Source organism: Manis pentadactyla, chromosome 4, assembly GCF_030020395.1.
Source record: "Manis pentadactyla isolate mManPen7 chromosome 4, mManPen7.hap1, whole genome shotgun sequence".
Classification (NCBI taxonomy): domain Eukaryota; kingdom Metazoa; phylum Chordata; class Mammalia; order Pholidota; family Manidae; genus Manis; species Manis pentadactyla.
This window is the reverse complement of record NC_080022.1, coordinates 190,885,341-190,903,359: the sequence shown is the minus strand read 5'-3', so window position 1 is coordinate 190,903,359 and position 18,019 is coordinate 190,885,341. Positions and strand designations below refer to the sequence as shown.

Below are 18,019 nucleotides of genomic sequence, written 5' to 3'. Positions count from 1 at the left end.
CTTTTTTCTAGCTTACCTTACCATTAGAATACAGCACAAAACATGTATCATGTACAAAATATGTGTTAATTGACTGTTTATATTATTGGTAACTCTTTCAGTCAAAATAGGCAATCAGATTTAGGATAATACTTAAGTTTGGGGGAGTGAGATATTTTATGTGGATTCTGACTCTGTGGGATGTCAGCTACACAAACCCCCGTGTTGTTCAAAGGTCAACTGTATGTATAGATCAACAAAACTGAGTGGAAAGCCCAGAAGTGACCCCAACCATCTACAGTCAATTGCTTTCTAACAAGGGTGGACAACATTAAATTAGGGAAAGAATGGTCTTTTCAGCAAACGGTGCTGGGCAAATGACTGTCCATGTATGGAGGGATGAATCTGAACCCTTAACTCATGTCACATACAAAAATTAACTCAAAACAAAGGGCTTACATAATAGGTAAAAGTATAGACTCTAGAAGAAAACATGAGGATAAACATTCATGACCTTGGATTTAGCCATGGTTTCTCAGATCTGACACCAAAGGACAAGCAACAGAAGAAAGCATAAATTAGAGTTCCCCCAAATTAAAAACTTTTCTGCATCAAAAGTTACCAACCAGAAAGTGAAAAACAGTCACAGAATGGAAGAAAATATCTGCACATTGTACATCTGACAAGAGCCTGTAACCCAGAAAACACCACAAACTTGTACAAGGCAACAAGACAACACCCAAATGTTTAGAGAGGATGAAAAATTCCAAGGAAGACATACAAACGTTCAACAAGCACATGAACACAGCATTACTTGCTATGGAAATGCAAATTAAACCACAGTGACCACCCCCTGCAAGCACACAGCAGTGGCCATACTCAGAAATATTCAAAATCACATGTTGCCAAGAATGTAGAAGAATTGGAGCCCCTAACCCTTACTTGTGGAAATATAAAACATGCAACTTGTATACAACAGCTTGGCATTTCCTCATAATATATAATACAATTACCTAATTGTGGCTAAACACACACTCCTAGATAAATACCCCAAAGAAATGAAAAAACAGTTCAAACAGAAACTGGCCCATGAGTTCTTGGCAGCACTGCTCACCACAGCAAAAAGGTAGAAACAACTCAAATGCCCTTCAAGGGGTGAATGGATGAACAAAACAGGGTTGATCCATAAACTGCATTATTCTGCCAAATATAGAAATAAAGAAAAATGGTCCAAGGCTGCTTTGAAAACGGTGTGTGGGTATCATTTGCAACAACATGGATGGAGCTGGAGGACATTTTGCTCAGTGAAATAAGTCAGTCGGAGAAAGACAAATGCCAAATGATTTCCCTCATTTATGGAGTATAACAATGAAGCAAAACTGAAGGGACAAAATAGCAGCAGACTCGGAGACTCCAAGAATGAACTAGTGGTTACCAAAGGGGATGGGTGTGGGAGGGTGGGTGGGGAGGGAGGGAGAATGGGATTGAGGGGTATTATGTTTAGTACACATGGTGTGGGGGTTATGGGGAGAACAATGTAGCACAGAGAAGGCACATAGTGGATCTGTGGCATCTTACTGCACTGATGGACAGTGACTGCATTAGGGTATGGGTGGGGACTTGATAATATGGGTAAATGTAGTAACCACATTGGTTTTTCATGCCTTCATAAGAGTGTATATCAATCATGCCTTAATAAAAATTAATTAATTAATTAATTAAAACAGTGTGTGGGGGGCATCCCCAGAAACTCGAGCACAGAATTAACATATGATTAGCAATTCCATTTCTGGGCATTTGCTCAAATGACATGAAATCAGGGACTTAGATATTTGCACACCCATGTTCACAGCTGCATGACTCACAACAGCCAAAAGGTGGAGACGACCTGGGTGTCCAGAGACACATGAAAAAAATATGGTTTCTACACAGCAAAGTAAACAAGGAGTCCTAGAACATGCTACACAGATGGACCCTAAAACCTTTATGCTCAGTGAAATGCACCCCTCAAAGAAGAACAAATATTATGTGATCCCACTTATGTGGGGTCCTGGAAAGCCCAACTGAGGTAAAGTCTCGGGAACAGTTCCATAAAAAGGAAACTGCCTCAGGATAGAAATCCGTGTGCACACAGCTGGGGCGCATGGTGACAGCTGCGGTGGGTCTGTGCATTGGATTATCATGTGGAGACCCTAAGACTTCCCTCATTTGGGGTCAGGTGGTGGTTCCCTGGGAATGTGTCCCTGTTTGGGGTAGGCGCTCCAGCATTTTGTGTGAAGTGGCAACTGTGGTAAAGTGAGGCGCTGGGGAATTTAGTATAAAGAGAATTTGTACTGACACTGCAAGTTTTCTGTATGCTTGAAATTGCTGGAAATTAATTTACTTTGCAAAACAACCATGAGAAAAGCATCACACCACGTCAACAGGGGCCAAGCCCTCCCCATCCAGTTCACCCGAAGGAGGCGCTACTCACCTTACAGGGGTCCAGGAGTCATTAGAGGATCCCCTGTAGCCCCTGGGCCTTAGGCATTGGGATGACCTGCTGTACAAACAGTGGGATTTTAGAATTCCAGTTTCCCACACCCTCCACCAAAGACCTTATTAGAACTAAAAATGAATTCAATAAACTTCTAAGATACGAAACCAACATAAAAAAATAGGTTGTTTGTATTCACTAATAACCTACCATCAGAGAGATTAAGAAAGCAATGCCCTTTAAAACTGCATCATAAAGTATAAAGTGTTGTGGGTAAAATTGCAGTATTTCCAGAATCTCTTGCCTGGCCTCAGTGCATCTCATCAGTAGGTGATTTCCAAGGGGTGGAGAGTAGTCCATCCCTATATCAACAGGTAATTACAAGGGTGAGGGAGGGCATATCTGGACTGGAGAAGTTGGGTGGGGCCCCTTCTTCTGCCAGGTTGTGAGAGACACTGGCGAGCAGTAGTGTATGGCTGCTAGTAAGTAATAAACTGGTTTCTCCCACTTTATTTCTCCCTTTGACTGATTTCGGTTCAAAGGTACTTTGCCCCAGAAATTTCCCCTGGAGTTACAAGTACCTAAGAAGAAACTTAACCAAGGACACGGGAGGCCTGAGATCTGAAAACTGTGGACGCTGCGGACGTGGATGGGAAGAATTAGATTATGACAAGTCTTCTCTGCCCACAGCAACGTGCAGAATCCGTGCCACCCCCACTGAAATTCCATCGCACTTCTCACAGAAGCAGACACCTTACAGGCTGGATGGAACCCCACAGGACCCCATCCCCACAACCATCCTTGGAAAGCAGAGCTGGGGCGTCGTGCCCAGACTTCCCACTACACTGCGGTGCTGCAGCAACTGAGACCCCGCGTGGCGCCGAGGCAGATGCTGGTGTGGAAACAGGCACTGGGCAACCTCAGTCCCCCCAAACCCGCTCTGCCTGAGGAGCCGACCACGAAGCCCTGGTCCCAGGCCGTGGGTAGGGGCCGTCCTTGGGGAGCCAGGCTGGGTCAGCACCTCAATGCGCCTCAGGGGTCTCCCAGGCGGCCCCCTCCCCGGGGGCCCTTCCCAGGAAACCGCCTGGTGTGCTCGGCGCACAGCAAGAGCTGCGGCCCCGGTAAACAGGCCGCCTCAGCAGCCAAGTTCCCTGAACCCACTCCCGTCTCAGAGCCTCATTAGGAAGGACGCCTGGAGCTGGAGGGTGTCCCACAGGTGCGGCCAATCCACCCGCCACACAGGGCCCGGGGTGCGTGGCGCGGAGACACAGGCTCCTGGGGACGCGCTGGGCGCCGCGCACCCGCCTCAGCCCCGCCGTGCCCCGGCCCGAACTCACCCGCGCCCCAAACTCGCCCCGAGCACCGCCCACCACGCCTGCAGCCCAAAATCACCCGCGCCCGCCGTGCCCCCAAACTCCGCGAAGACCCCGTTCCCCGCTGCAGGCCTTTCCTCCCCCGGCCCCTGTAGGGGAGCGCTTGGCAGGTAGTGCAAGAGAAGCCTCTCCTCACCTTTCTGTCCCGCGGCTCCGGAGGAAACCAAGCTGTCACTGCGGACGCGGCCGGCGGGGTCCCGGGGCCGCAGCGGAGCCCAAGGAATCCCGGCTCCCATTAGGAGAGCGGCAGTCCCGGGGCCTGATAGGAGCAGAGGCGCCACCTCGTGGTTAAACGGATGAACCACAAATCTCTGTTAATTCAAACTCCCAATGGGCAGGACTGTTCTGTGTCTTCTCCAATTCATTGGAGACTGTATGGACTGAAATGAAGGTAGACACAGGCTTTACAGCTTACACCAAAACTCACTCAGAATTGTCCATAGACAAATTTTAGATGTAAAATTATAAAAATTTTAGTTAAAAGCTAGAAAACCTACACAATCTTGCTGATGACTTTTAACAGTCAACACCAAAAGTCTATCCACAAAAGAAAAATAATCACGTGGGCTTTATATAATTAAAATTGTCTACTCTAAAAGACCTTGTTCGGAGAACCCAAAGACAAGATGGAAACTGGGAGAAAATATTTACAGAATATGTATTTGATAAAGGATTCGTACTCAAGATATACAGAAATCCATAAAACAAAAAAGAACCATTAAAAAATATTTTACCATTAGAAAAAGATTCTCACCTTAGGATCCCAGAGGTGCACCTCCCATATTTAAACAACTGCTTTGAAACACTATCCCAGCCATAACCATCATGCAATTTTATGCAGCAGCACAATGACTAAAAACTTAGAGATGTCAGAATGTTCTCCGGTAGATGAATGGATACGCAAAGTGTGGTACACCCACGGGAAGGGGAGCAGACTATGCCTCTTTGGAACAGGATTATGTTCAGCTGATTAACTATTTTTAAAAGCATAGGATAATCTCTGGAAATTGAAAAGCTGCCCTGTTATGAGGAGCATTTGCTTTTATGCAGGAAATCCACATGTGTAAGGGTGCCTCCCTCTGTACTAGGAAAGGAAGGATAACCAAATCTATAGAAACTTTTATCAGTGGAGTTTGGCCTCAGTTCAAATTTGCATGACAACCATGTACTTGTGTTTATCCTATTTTGCCTGATAACCTCCCAGTAACCTAGCTTCCCTCCTTCCCTAACACCTTTCTGGTTTTTAGCTGAAGATAGCTTTTAAGGTGGTAACTTGGGTCGTTTTGGGGAGCTACTCAGTGTTCCTGGGTATCTCCCATGCACACGGGAAGTATACATGTCATTACATTTCTGTCTGCTTTTCTCCTGTTGAGCATTCTTTATTGTGGGCAGGAGGAGCAGCTGTCTCAGGCAGGAACCGAGAAGGGCAGGGGGGATATTCTGCCTCCCTTACACAAGGAATGGAAACTATTCAGCAACAGAAAGGAAGGAACTGCCAACCCGTGCAGAGACGTGGGTGAATCTGTGTGCATGATGCTAAGTGACAGGAGCCAACCTGAAGAGGCCACACACTGTGGGACCCCGTGTACATGACGCTCTGAACAAGGCACAGCTATGGAGGCAGTAAATGGGTCATGGTGGGGAGTCTGGAGTGTCCCATGGGACACTCCAGTGAGGGACACTGGCCACTATGTGTTTGTCTAAACCCATAGATCCTTAGGGCCCAACAATTAAATCATAATCTATTCAAATTAAGTCAGTTAGGATGTGAGAGTGTCCAAGGGTGGAATACAAAATTTAACAAAGAATCTAACTGTATTAGAAATGTCTGGGGGAAAGCTCACTGTTGGTGGTGAGACCTAAGGAAACTGGGAAATGAACAGAATCTGTTGACTAAAGGGAAAACGTACTGTACACAGATAGGGGACTGTGTTTTATCAGCTATTTCAATGCAGGTCCTTGCTGACAACCCTGAAAACACTACATCTGTAATCTAGGATGAACAGTGGATTATGTAAGTGACACATAGTTGGAGCCAGGTTTCTCCCTGTTGGAGGCAGAAGTTACAGGTAAACAAGGGGAGAAGGTTACAAGATCTATGTGATCATGGATCAAGTTGGAGACCTGCAGCTTGGTGTGGATGTCGGAAGCTCCACACACAAATCTTTATAGCTAGGTGCGTGAACTTTGTGAAAGACGGGCACTACTGGAGCCATGTCAGAACGGAGGTGGAGCGGCAGCTGGCGAGAAGCCGCCTCACCCACCTTTGTCTGAACTGGGCCAAAACGTTTGGAATGCGCAAAACAGCCATTGTTTGAGTGGCCAGCAGGAGAACAGGAATCTGATCACAAGTGTGATGGATGTGGACTTCCACCAGATAGACTCAGTGGCCAATATGCAACACAGAGTAGATCGGCTTATCTTAACACCCACAGAAAGTTCTTTTCTCTTTTTAGTTCATTTAATTGCCCGTCTTCCTTTTTCTCATAAGACCCCTTGTTTCACCCTACAACTGGGAACACGATTTGGGTACCTACCTGAATCTGTGCTCTCCAAACTGAAATTATGTAATCCCAACTAAACTCTAGGTTGCCTCTCTGCAGGTGTTTCTTTTCAGATTGGCAACACAGACTGTGACACACACACACACACACACTCACACACACACACACACACACTCCCCTGCGTGGTCCACTGAGCACATGCAGCTCCCACAGATACCCTAACCCATACCCTGACCAGTACCTGTTCCCTGACCCGCACCCTAACCCTACCACCCCTCCCAAACCCACACCCTAACCCTGACCCCTAGAATTCCCTCCCCGCCGCCCTGGTGATGGTAGCTCCGCCGCCGCCCGCAGTCCAGGAGCCCGGCGAAGAGCACGGGGCTGAGGGTGAGGGAGCCGCAGGAGGAAGGCAGGAGTTGTCCTGAGTCCAGGCGGTGTGGGCGGGGAGGTGGCACAGCGACAGGACGGGAAACCGCCCGCCAACGATAGGAGGGATCCCAGAAATGGGGGACAGGGAGCGAGCCGAGCCTCTCCCGGGGTGCCAGCAGGTAACGGAGCCCAGAGCGGCGCGGGGACGGACCGGAAGGGAGCCCCCGGGGGGAGGCTGCAGGGCAGAAGGGACAGACACGCAGACAGCAACGGGCGGCTGACCCAGCTACGAGCTTCTGCGCCTCAGCACAGAGGCAGGACGCGCCAGGAGCAGAGCGAACCGTGCGCCTGTGAACACAGGAATCTACGGAGAGCCACCGGCAGACCTGCGCGGGGAGAGACGGACAGAGGCGGGGAATCACGGACAGAGGCGGAAATTGACGGAGACGGAGATTGGCGAGGAGAGGCGGGGTATGACGAAGACTGACGGAAAGAGCCGGACAATGGCGGAGAGAGACGGGGAATGACGGACAGGGACGGAAATTGACGGAGAGAGAGGGAGAGAGACGGAGATTGACGGGGAGAGCCGGGGAATGACGAAGACTGACGGAAAGAGACGGAGAATAGCGAAGAGAGACGGGGAATGACGGACAGGGACGGAAACTGACGGAGAGAGGCGGAGATTGACGGGAGAGGCGAGGGACGACGAAGACTGACGGAAAGAGACGGAGAATGGCGGAGAGAGACGGGAAGTAACGGAAAAAGACGGAGAAGGGCTGGCGGCTCACTAAAGACCTGACGTGCAGGTTCGCGCTCGTCCATTCACAGGCCCGCAAGCGCATCTCGACCCCACAGGCGTGGCTCCAGGGACCTGTTGCCTCCCCAGCCTGGGTGGGTTGGGGCGCCATGTCCTCGCCCCTCAAACTTCGCTCCCGATCCTGACATTAGGGTACCGTCATTCTCCAGAGCGAGCAAGGAGCAATTTCTGCTTATGGTGCTGACATTCAACCGTCAACCCTGCTGACTGCGTCTAGTGGCTCCGTTAGGGAGCATAAGCACTTTTGGCGTTTGGCACCCACCGCCAGCCCCTCACTCTCCATCCCCCAAACCCGACTCTGCAAGATGATGCACCGCCCGGCCACGCCAAACCCTCCGTGTTCTGCAAGGCAGCCCCAGGTGCGCAGTCCCTGCAGCGGCTGCACGAACGGTGTGCACACGCTCTGCAGTGAGGACCAAGCAGAAAAGGAGCAGGTGGAGGTGGCCCAGTGCCCCAGCCCGTGCCCCCAGCTCCAGGCCTAGATCGGCCTTTCCTTTCAGCTATGCACGGTTCCCTGCTTCTCCAGGTGTCCATGGCCCCTCCAGCACATTCACGCATTGCTTAAGCTACTCGAGAGCCATCTTTGCAGCTACACCACAATACCGGAGGGTGCGCCCCAGTGTGCTCTGCCCGGTACTCCAGGGAATGGCAACCAAGTGCTCGGAGCCTGGGTGCTCTACTCCCAGGCTTGCTGCAGTCTGGCCTCCACCCATCACACATGGGCAAATATAGGGGGAGGATAATGGGGGAACTCAATGAGATGATCCTCTATAGGCCCAGGAACACCCAGGGGTCCCACAGGGAGCACAGAGGCACCCACACTTCTCCCTGCAAGCCCTTAGAAAGCCCCATCTTGCCAATGCCCCCAGTTCACGCTTTAGTGAGGCACTGATTTCCTACGTTTGTGGTACTTTGTTACACCAACTCCTGGATGCTAATGCAAGCTATCTCTGTCACTCCTGTTGGGGAGGAATTTGGTTTGCAGATGCAGTGAAGTCAAGAGTACGAGGTGAGGAAGGAATTCATTAAAACCTGAGTATCATGGAATGACAGCTGCCTTGCAGCAGCAGAGAGTAAGGAAGAATGGAGACATACAGGGGAGCTCATTGATCTGCTGCTCAGCATATGGAACATCCCCTGCTAACTCCTGAAACCTGTGACACCTGGCATCCAGTGTCTGCTTGGATCTGCATGAACCCAAAAATTCATGACTTTGTTTTGCAAGTGTCCTGGAAAACTGGATTTCCAGAGCAATGAATATTGGACTCCATAGTAGTGTGTAGCTCACAGGCCCCAAGACCGCACATGCATCCTGGTGATCCCGTTGTTGGGGAGCCTTGCAGCTGCTGGCCAGGGCCTGTTTCCATTTTTCTGCTGGTGTCTACACTGCACTTCCCAGCCCATCCCCACCAGCAGAGTGGGCACCATGTCTCTAGGTTTCCAATGAGGAAGTGGGTGGGCTTGATGAGGGCCTCTGCCAGCTCAGGTCTTAGGATGAAGGATGCAGTTCCCACATGGTCACACTGGCAGCCCTATACCCCTGCTGGCCAGAACCCTCCAGCCTGGAGGAAGAAGGAAAAACAAGATGGACACAGTGGGACTCTGAGACCCACCTGCCCCAGGTGCTTTTGTGGAGTGTGGTCCTTGACCTCTCAGCCCCTCATGTGCTGGCACACTCTGTTGCAGTAGCAGCCTTTGGCCCTAAAAAGAAAGGTGCTTTGCAAGCCTGTCTCCAACTGTAACAGAAAATAAGGCTTGATTTAACCCACAGTTCTGAAACCAGAGAAGATGACTGAATCACACTGAAAAGATGACTCTCAGCTCATCATTCAGATAATGTTGCTTAAAAGCAGTGGCACCTTTAGGAGGACCAAAGGGAGTCCAGCTCCCCAATTCCTGCCTTCTGCTCTGAGAAGTTTCCTTGACAACCTTAACAGGCCTGCTCCATTTCCTTGACAACCAACTTTCTCAATTGTCCAAGCTTTCCTGCTTCAAACACTCCTGCTTTAGCCTTGCTGAGCCTAAAGTGACAGTGCTGTCATTTTGTCCAGCGACTGATTCTTCTATACCTGTAATGATTGGTGCCATAATGCTATTAATGGCAAGATTCCAGAAGATGCTTTCTGAGGTAACTACTCTGGACTCAGTGCTGGGTCCCTTTTGCTGAGAGAAAGGGTGGCCTAAGTGCTTTCATGAGCCTCAAGGTAGAAAGTCACTTTTTGACTGAGCCCAGCCTTGATCCCTCCCATCAAAGGCGCTGCCAGGGTCCTCATTCTGTCCCCACCCTCATCCCACACAGTTGCTGGCAGTGCCAGTCAATATAGGGCCCTGGTCATCTCCTAAAATAAAGGGTGATTTTCTGGGCCCAAAAATGATATTCCCCCAGAACATGTGAATGGGACCTTATTTGGGAAAAGGGTGTTTGCAGATGGGATTAACTGCAAAATCTGATATGAGGTCATCCTGGATGAGGGTGGCCAGTAATCTAGTGACTGGTACCCTTATAGGAGTCAGAAGAGGAGAGACCCAGACAAAGAGGAGAAGCCATGTGGACACAGAGGCAGAGACGAGAGGGATGTGGCCACACTCACAGGGCCACCTGGAGCCCCCCAGGAGCTAGAAGAAGCCAGAAGGAGCCTCCCCTGGAGCCTGAGGAGGGAGCATGGCCCTGCCCACACCTCGAGTTTGGACATGTGGTCTCCAGAACCGAAAGAAGATAAATCCCTGCTGTTAGAAGCCATCTGGTTTACATAATATGTTATTGCAGACATGAAAACATAGCCAGGGAAACAGCATGCCCTCCTCTGTGCTCTGAAGCAGCATAAAGGTAACATAAAATGCTGAGACTTGGGGACTGTGAATGGACGATGCATAAGATCTGTTGTTAACCTATTGTTGCCCTTCTAAAAGGCTATCATTATGTCAAAATAAACAACAAAAATTCTCAGCAAACATTGTATGTTCATGCTTGATAAGGCATTCTTACCTAACTAATGGTGTCGATTCCTTTGGGATGAATGTGATGAACTTGGTGCAGTCATCCCTGCCTTTATCCCAGGTGATCAAAAGGACATTTAAGCACAAGTTAACAACAGCAACACTAGACAAAGGAGGTCACAGCATACTGAGAAGCTCTGCACAGTGGAAACAAGCCACTCAGTGGAAAGGAGACCCGCAGGAGATGCGGGGATCCCAGGCAGCCTACCTGTAATGTGGACAAAGGACCAGAAGAGACATTTCTCCAATGAGAAGCACAGTTGGCCAACAGACGTATGAAAAGGTGCTGACACCTGTCATCATGACAGAAAAGCAAACCAAAACCACAGTGAGATGCCGTCTTCCTCCCAGTAGGACAACCACTATCAAAAACCAAAAGACAAATGTAGGTGGAGAAACTGGAGGCCGTGTGCACTGTTGGCAGGAATGTAAAATGGTGCAGCTGCTGTGGAAGACAGTACGGTGATTCCTCAAAACACTGAACATACAATTACCATCATCACCCAGCAATGAGACTTCTGGGTACATGTCCAAAAGAACTGGAAGCGGGATCTCAGAGACATCTGCACAGCCATGTTCACTGCAGCATTATTCACAGTGGTGGCCAAGCGGTGGAAGCAACACAAGTGTCTGCTGGCAAATGGGCAAAGGAAACATGGTCCACACACACAGTGGAACACTGTTCAGCCTTAAAGAAAGAAATCCCATCACATGTCACAACAAGAGGACATGATGCTGAGTTTAACAAGCCAGACACAGAGGGACAAGTCCGGTATAATTCCATTCATAGGGGATATCTGCCATCATCAAAATCACAGAAACAAAAGCAAGGGCCAGTTGCCAGGGTCTGGGGAGGGAAGTGGGGAGCCGTTCCATAGGGACAGAGTTCAGCTCTACTAGATGACAATGTTCTGGAGATCTGTTCCCCAACAGTGGGATACAGTCAATGGTCCTAAAATGTGCTTAAATACTGTTGGGAGGGTACATTTTGTGTTCTATGCTTTTTACTACAATTAAAAATACTCTTTCTTTATGGCCAAGTTCACACTGTACTTTTTCTTCCTAGTAAATGTGGAAACAAACCTTATTGTAACGTGGCTTTACTGTCTGGGGCAGAAGCTCTAAGGCTTTCAGAGGAAAGGGCTGTGAATTTTGCTAAACGCCAGCACCTGGAGTGGGGAGAGCAGGACACGTGGAAGGTGTACCCGGAGAGAGTGTCTTTGCCAGGAGCCCACCGTCATGTGTGATCCAGCCCCCAAATCAAGGCAAATGCAGGAGAGGGGCTTGGCTGAGTTGGAGGGGACCCGACCTGGAAGAGATGCTAAAAACCCCGAAATGAACCAGCTGCTTGACATGGGTGACCCCACGGCTCTGCACACCAGCGGGCCCCCACCAGGCTCTGATGAGCCTGCAATGGCCCCAACTTGCACAGAGGTGTACCAAGGGCCCAGAGCTCTTCCCACTGTTCACCACACCAGAGCTGCTCCCCAAATCAAGGCCTCAGACCTGGGACAGAGGGACAACGCAGGGATGTGGGGTTTCAGATGGGGACTGGAGTGGGACACATGCCTCCCTAACCCCAGGTCAGGCAACCAGGGGGATTAAAACCTGACCAAAAGACAAAGCCGCACTCCCCAAATGAGCTGCTGAGGCACATGAGCCCCCCATGAAAACACGGCCCATGAGCACAGGGCTCCATGAGCAGAGGGGCCCCCATGAGAACAGAGGCCTATGGGCAGGACCCCCATGAGCACAGGACCACCATGAGCACAGGGGGAATGGAGGGTGAAGGGAGGGAAAAGGGAGGGGAGGGCAGAGAGAGGGGAGGGAAAGGGGACTGGGTGGGGTGAAGGTGGGAGCTGATGGGCCTAAGTGGAGGGAACAGAGAAGCAGGTGGCGGTTGGGCAGGAGTGGTTGACCTCGGCCAATCCCAGAACTCCTGCAGCCACAGTGGGACAAGGCCCCAGAGAGGTGTGGAGACCTCAACCCACTGGCAACCCCACAGACCTGTCTGGTCTGGGGGGCTCAGCGGGCATGAGGGGCACAGTTACAGGGCTAGTTGCCCCATGGACATCCCAGGGAACAGACTGGGAGGGGGCGGGAAACAGCCAGCCTGGCTCCTGGTGCCCTGGGTCGGTGCACTCCTGCCCCAAGAATCCACGCCCACCCACTGTGGGGCCACCACCAGGGCAGGTCCAGGGCCACTCAGCACTAGGAGGACCGGACACCTGAGGAAAGGCCTGGCCACAAGGGGTCCATCCTGCTCGGAGACATTCCTCCTAAAACATTCCTTGTATTTTCAAGATTTAAAGCAATTTTCTAGTTTCTCCTTTTCACAGAAAATGAAGATTCTGAATGTGGTTTAATCATGAATAATTCATAAAATTAAATACATTCACTAAAAAATAAACTTACAAAATATAAAAAGGAAAAGTAGATATTTATTGAGAGGGAAAGGAGAACCATCTCCCACATTAGAGCTCTGGTGTTGAATATTCAGTGCGATTTGATATATTTTAATTGCTATTACTCTATAACACCCTTACCTTTGAAAATTCTTTGGGTGTGCTTCCCTGTTCTACCTAAATTAGCTGATAAATCACACAAACCAATAACCAAGGGCCTTGGTTGTTGCAGGAGTGAAGCCTTTAAAAATGGTTTCATTCTTCTGCTATTGTTTTTGTGTGTGATACTTTTACTAAGAAAAAAAGTCATTATGCGTGTGCCTTGCACATTTATGTAAAATACAGTTGACATTGCTGGTCTTATTCATCCTTATTGAAAAGGAGAAAAGAGATTACTGTAGCTTCAGCTCACTTTGAGAGTATCTGTCCACTTTTTCTCAAAATACTTCCTCATACTGTGGCCAGCTCTGCCTGTATCAGAATCATCTTGATTAAATGCTTCACAGTTGTCAAAAACAAGCCTGACATGGACAGCAAAGGCTTCCAGGTTTGGATACCTGAAAGAAAACACATGATTTAGAGGTTCTTTTGTAGGGTGGCTTTGTTTTGTAAACAAATGTAATGATAATAAAAGGTAAAATAAAAAGTAAAACAGAAAAAGTAAGAGAAAAAAAGATAATGCATTTAAGCAGAAATAAAACACCTTATATCCTCTTACAAATGGAACATTTTAAAACTTCCATGTGTTCTGGACTTTAAAGGATATAGACAGGTTAAATGGAAAAACAGATTTCTCAGAAGATCAAGATATATTTCAACTAACTAGCATTTCTCCCCCCATCCAATTTCCAGTTTGACTTGAATCACAATTCCACCCCAGGACTCATCCCACTTGACTAGTTTAACTTTTCTGACCAATTGTAGCACTTGTAGTACCCTATGACCCACATTTAAAACAACTTAGTTTCATTAGAAATAATGTCAATGCCTCCTATGCACGATACACATTACAGCTGCCCTGGAGCCTTCACGTACATTCCAGGACAGGCCACTCTGTGTTAAATCTTCCCCATATCCTCTTTCTCTTCTCTTTTCAACAGTGCTCTTTTCTCAAGCAATGGATTATGATGATCCCAACAACAAAACAGCATGTTATCCCTTCACAGAGAAACACTACGAGGATCTGCCCTTCCACTGGAAGCACTGTGGCATCTGTGTTTTGGTGCGATAAACCTGATTCTCTTCCTCTGTAAGAGCACAGAGAAGACAGAATGGTGAATGCACCTGTCTAAGCTTTTTGGTAAAAAAGGACTGCCTTGTTTCAATCCAACTCAAGCATTTCAAGTCAATACATTTTGAAGGAGGGCTCTTGGATATCCAAATTTAAATTAATTCTAATATATGATGTATGATAAGCTGAACACTAATCTACCTTTTAGAAATACCTATGAAGTACACACTGGAGCTCTGAGACCTGGTAAAAGTGGAACTATTTCTTTCATCAAATACCTTGTATAGTCTTTTTCACTCTCTCATTAAAATATATGCAATAATAAGAGAATTAAGTCAGTACTAATGTAACCTCACCCATTTTCCTATTCTTCTGGGAATTATTATTTTTATTCAGGTGACATTCACATAACATAAAATTGGTCATTTTAAGGTAGCTAATTCAGTGGCACTTAGTATATTCCACACATTCTACTACCACCACCTCTATTTAGTTTCAAAACATTGTCATTACCCTAAAGTGAAACCTCATACCCAACCAATTAAACAGTTACTCTCCATTCCTCCCTATCCCAGTCCCCGGAAACAACTAATCTGTTTTTCTGTCTCTATGGATTTACCTATTCTGGGGATTTCATAAAAATAGAATCATACAATGTATGAGAATAGCTTTTATAAAATATTTTAATGTTACTTTGAGAAATATTTCTCTCTTTATAGACTCTTCCTTACTACAAGAAAAGGTTAATGATTAATGTCACGGAGACTGGAATCCAGGAAGGAATTCTCGATGAGATTCTAGGTGCGGTGAGTGTGGTGCTCACATCTCTGCCATCCCTTCACAGGACAGAGCAACTGACAGAACCCAGACTCATTAAACTAGGCACCTCCTCCCCTCTGTTCTATAAATTTATGATTTAAATATTTGAAATATTGTTGTGAGTTTTGTTTCCAGCTCATTAGTTTGGGCTTAATCGAACAACTTGTAGTTAGAGGAGCTTGAATCCACTGAATTTTGCCTCAGACACAGCTGGCGTCATGAACGGGATCATACAGAACTGCTCCCCTCCGCCTGCCTCCCTCTGCTATGTTCCTCCTCCATTCACCAGGACTCGTTCTCAAAAGGGAGCTCCAATTTTTGGTAATGTCTAAGCTCTCTTTTAATGTTTGAACCTGTGTGTTTTGGGGATTTTGAGGCTGAAGTTCATCCTACACCCAGGAACTGGAGAATCACAGAAGATAAAGTCAAGAGTTGATTTAAACACTGGTAAAGTCTTCCTGTGTAAGTCTGTCCTGGCCATGTGCTACCCACCTAAACATCTGAGTATTTTCATTTAAAAAGCAAAAGAACTAGTTCCTATCTAGACACCAGCTTCTGCTGTTTGGTTCACAATAGAACCAATATTTTAACAGTCTTAAATGTTTTCTGAATTTTAATTTTTTAGAAGGTAAATAGAATCTTTTGAAAGACTGGCATTTCAGCCTACAAACAAATTAATCAGTCATTTGGTCAATTTCTTAAATCCTTTGATACATATGAGAAGAATGTTGGTCATCAATGAGTTAAGTTCTACTCAACACTTCTAAATTGAATATAAATTATAGAACATGATCATTTTCTCCCAAGGAATATCCAGGAGGGATCAAATAATACACTGTTAAATAATGCTTTTAAAAAACACAGTAAGGATGTAATAAAAATATATTTTATGGTTATTTTTCATGTAAAGTTCCTTTTTTCTCCAGAATTACTGGTGAATTTGCCTGCAGTTATGGGCATAAGCTACATTAACCAAAAGCAGTATATAGGAATAAAGGGAGTGGGGAGAATGGAGTAGAGGGCCCATGCAGCTCCACGGCCCCTGGCCATTCTCACGTGAAATGCATTATGTGGGTTTGTTCTGTAAACAAACAGCCTCATTCCTTCCTGTGGTACCACAAGAGTCCAGTATCCAGAACCAACTAAAGCCCACTGACAGTGGTCACTCCATGGCAGGAGTCTGAAGTGGTTTTAACAAAAATCATTAACTGCAACCAGGAAGCCACTTTACCCTTCGGATAGGATCACAAAGACGTAAGGGCACAGACAGGGGCAAATAATGGTTTTCTTCTACTTTTAACAAATGCCTTTATTGTAATCTACTATTCATTGTAAAGCTTTCATTATTTAAAATTTCCAACGATACATCTTATAATAATCTGAAAATATTATGAAATCAATTTTTGTGAAATGCACATGAAATGGTATTGATATTCCAATGATGCACAATATAAGCTCCAGCTTACATGTCACTTAGCCACTTTGGGAGGCTTCCCTGATACTTTTCCTTAACTCCCAGGCTAGGTTTGGTGGTCTTCCAATGTCAAAACAGCTTTATTACACTATTTCTAATTACTGATATGATTTTAATTGACTTGTCTTCCGTATCATACTACCTTAACCACACATATATATCCTGTCTCTAAAGGCAGGGCTTGTAATTGATGTATTCTTGGCTCACTATAAGAGTACTGAGCACATAACAAACATTTAATAAACACTGAACAGAAATGATGTACTTACTGTCCACTAATTAATTTCTCTCTAATTGTGGAAAAATCCATAGGCTTCTTAATAACTTTGGTATAACCAGGAACAAAGTTCAAAATTACAGGAAGATGAAAAGGCCATGCATCCTCATGATTTTCTATTTCGGTAAGAATCATACTAGAGAAAATAATGTTTGAAGTCAATATAGATGCTTTAGAGTTATCCATCTTTAGTAAAAGTTTAGCTTTTATTCTCTTTCAAGTAAACACAATGCAAATTTAATTCATAAAAAGACAAAAGAATACATTTACTTATAGTACAGAGTTTACATTACATACGAAAATTCTTACTTACACAAACTGTCAAAAAGTCACCTGTAATATGGTGAAAAGTTTCTAAACAAATACAGTGGTATGTTATGAACACAGAGGACAGGGGAACAGAAAAAATACCTGCACAGGTCCTTAAAGTCATCTCGTTTCGCTTTCTTAACACAAGTAAAACTTGGTTCTGACAAGTTACCAGAAGCGTTTTCCTCTTTTTCTTTTTCTCTGGTCTTTGCTTAGATGAGTTTCCATTTCATTAAGGTTGGTCCTAGAGAAAATAATGTTTCAAATCAACATCCATGCTTCAGAGTTATCCATCTTTAGAAAAAGTTTAGCTTTCATTCTCTTTCAAGTAAAGACAATGCAAATTAATTTATGGAAAAGATGAAAGAATACATTTATTTATAGTACAGAGTTGACATTACATAAGAAAATTCCTATTTACACAAACGGTCAAAAAGTCACCTTTACTATGGTGGAAGGTTTCTAAACAAATACAATGGGATGTTATGAACATACAGGACAGGGGAACAGAAATAATACCGGCAATTAGTCAGGTACAGAGACTCCTCTTGTTTTGGTTTCTTAATAGAGGTACAACTGGGTTGTTTTGACAAGTGACCTGAATCGTTGTCCTCCGTTTTTCCTTTTCTCAATGCTTCGCTGAGGTGAGTATGCATATCAGTAAGGATCATCCTAGAGAAAAGAATGTTTCAAATCAATATCCATGCTTTAGAATAATCTATCTTTAGTAAAAGTTTAGCTTTCATTCTCTTTCAAGTAAAGACGATGCAAATCAATTCATAAAAAAGATGAAAGAATACATTTACTTATAGTACAGAGTTGACATTACATAGGAAAATTTCTACTTACAAAAACTGTCAAAAAGTCACCTGTAATATGGTGGAAGTTTTCAAAACAAATACAATGGGATGTTATGAACACATAGGACAGGGGAACAGAAATAATACCGAGAAAAAGTCATGTCCTGGTAGAGGTCCGGGTTCTCT

General features: G+C 46.0%; 1 protein-coding gene across 1 annotated transcript in view; it reads right to left on the bottom strand.

Moving 5' to 3' along the window:
- Nucleotides 1-18,019, bottom strand: part of LOC130683633 (actin-binding LIM protein 3-like) — a 127,894-nt gene that overhangs the window by 14,295 nt on the left and 95,580 nt on the right. The window contains exon 2 of the transcript XR_008997530.1: nucleotides 2,453-2,521. The gene's annotated coding sequence lies outside the window, so the exon portion shown is untranslated. The remainder of the gene's footprint in view (nucleotides 1-2,452; nucleotides 2,522-18,019) is intronic.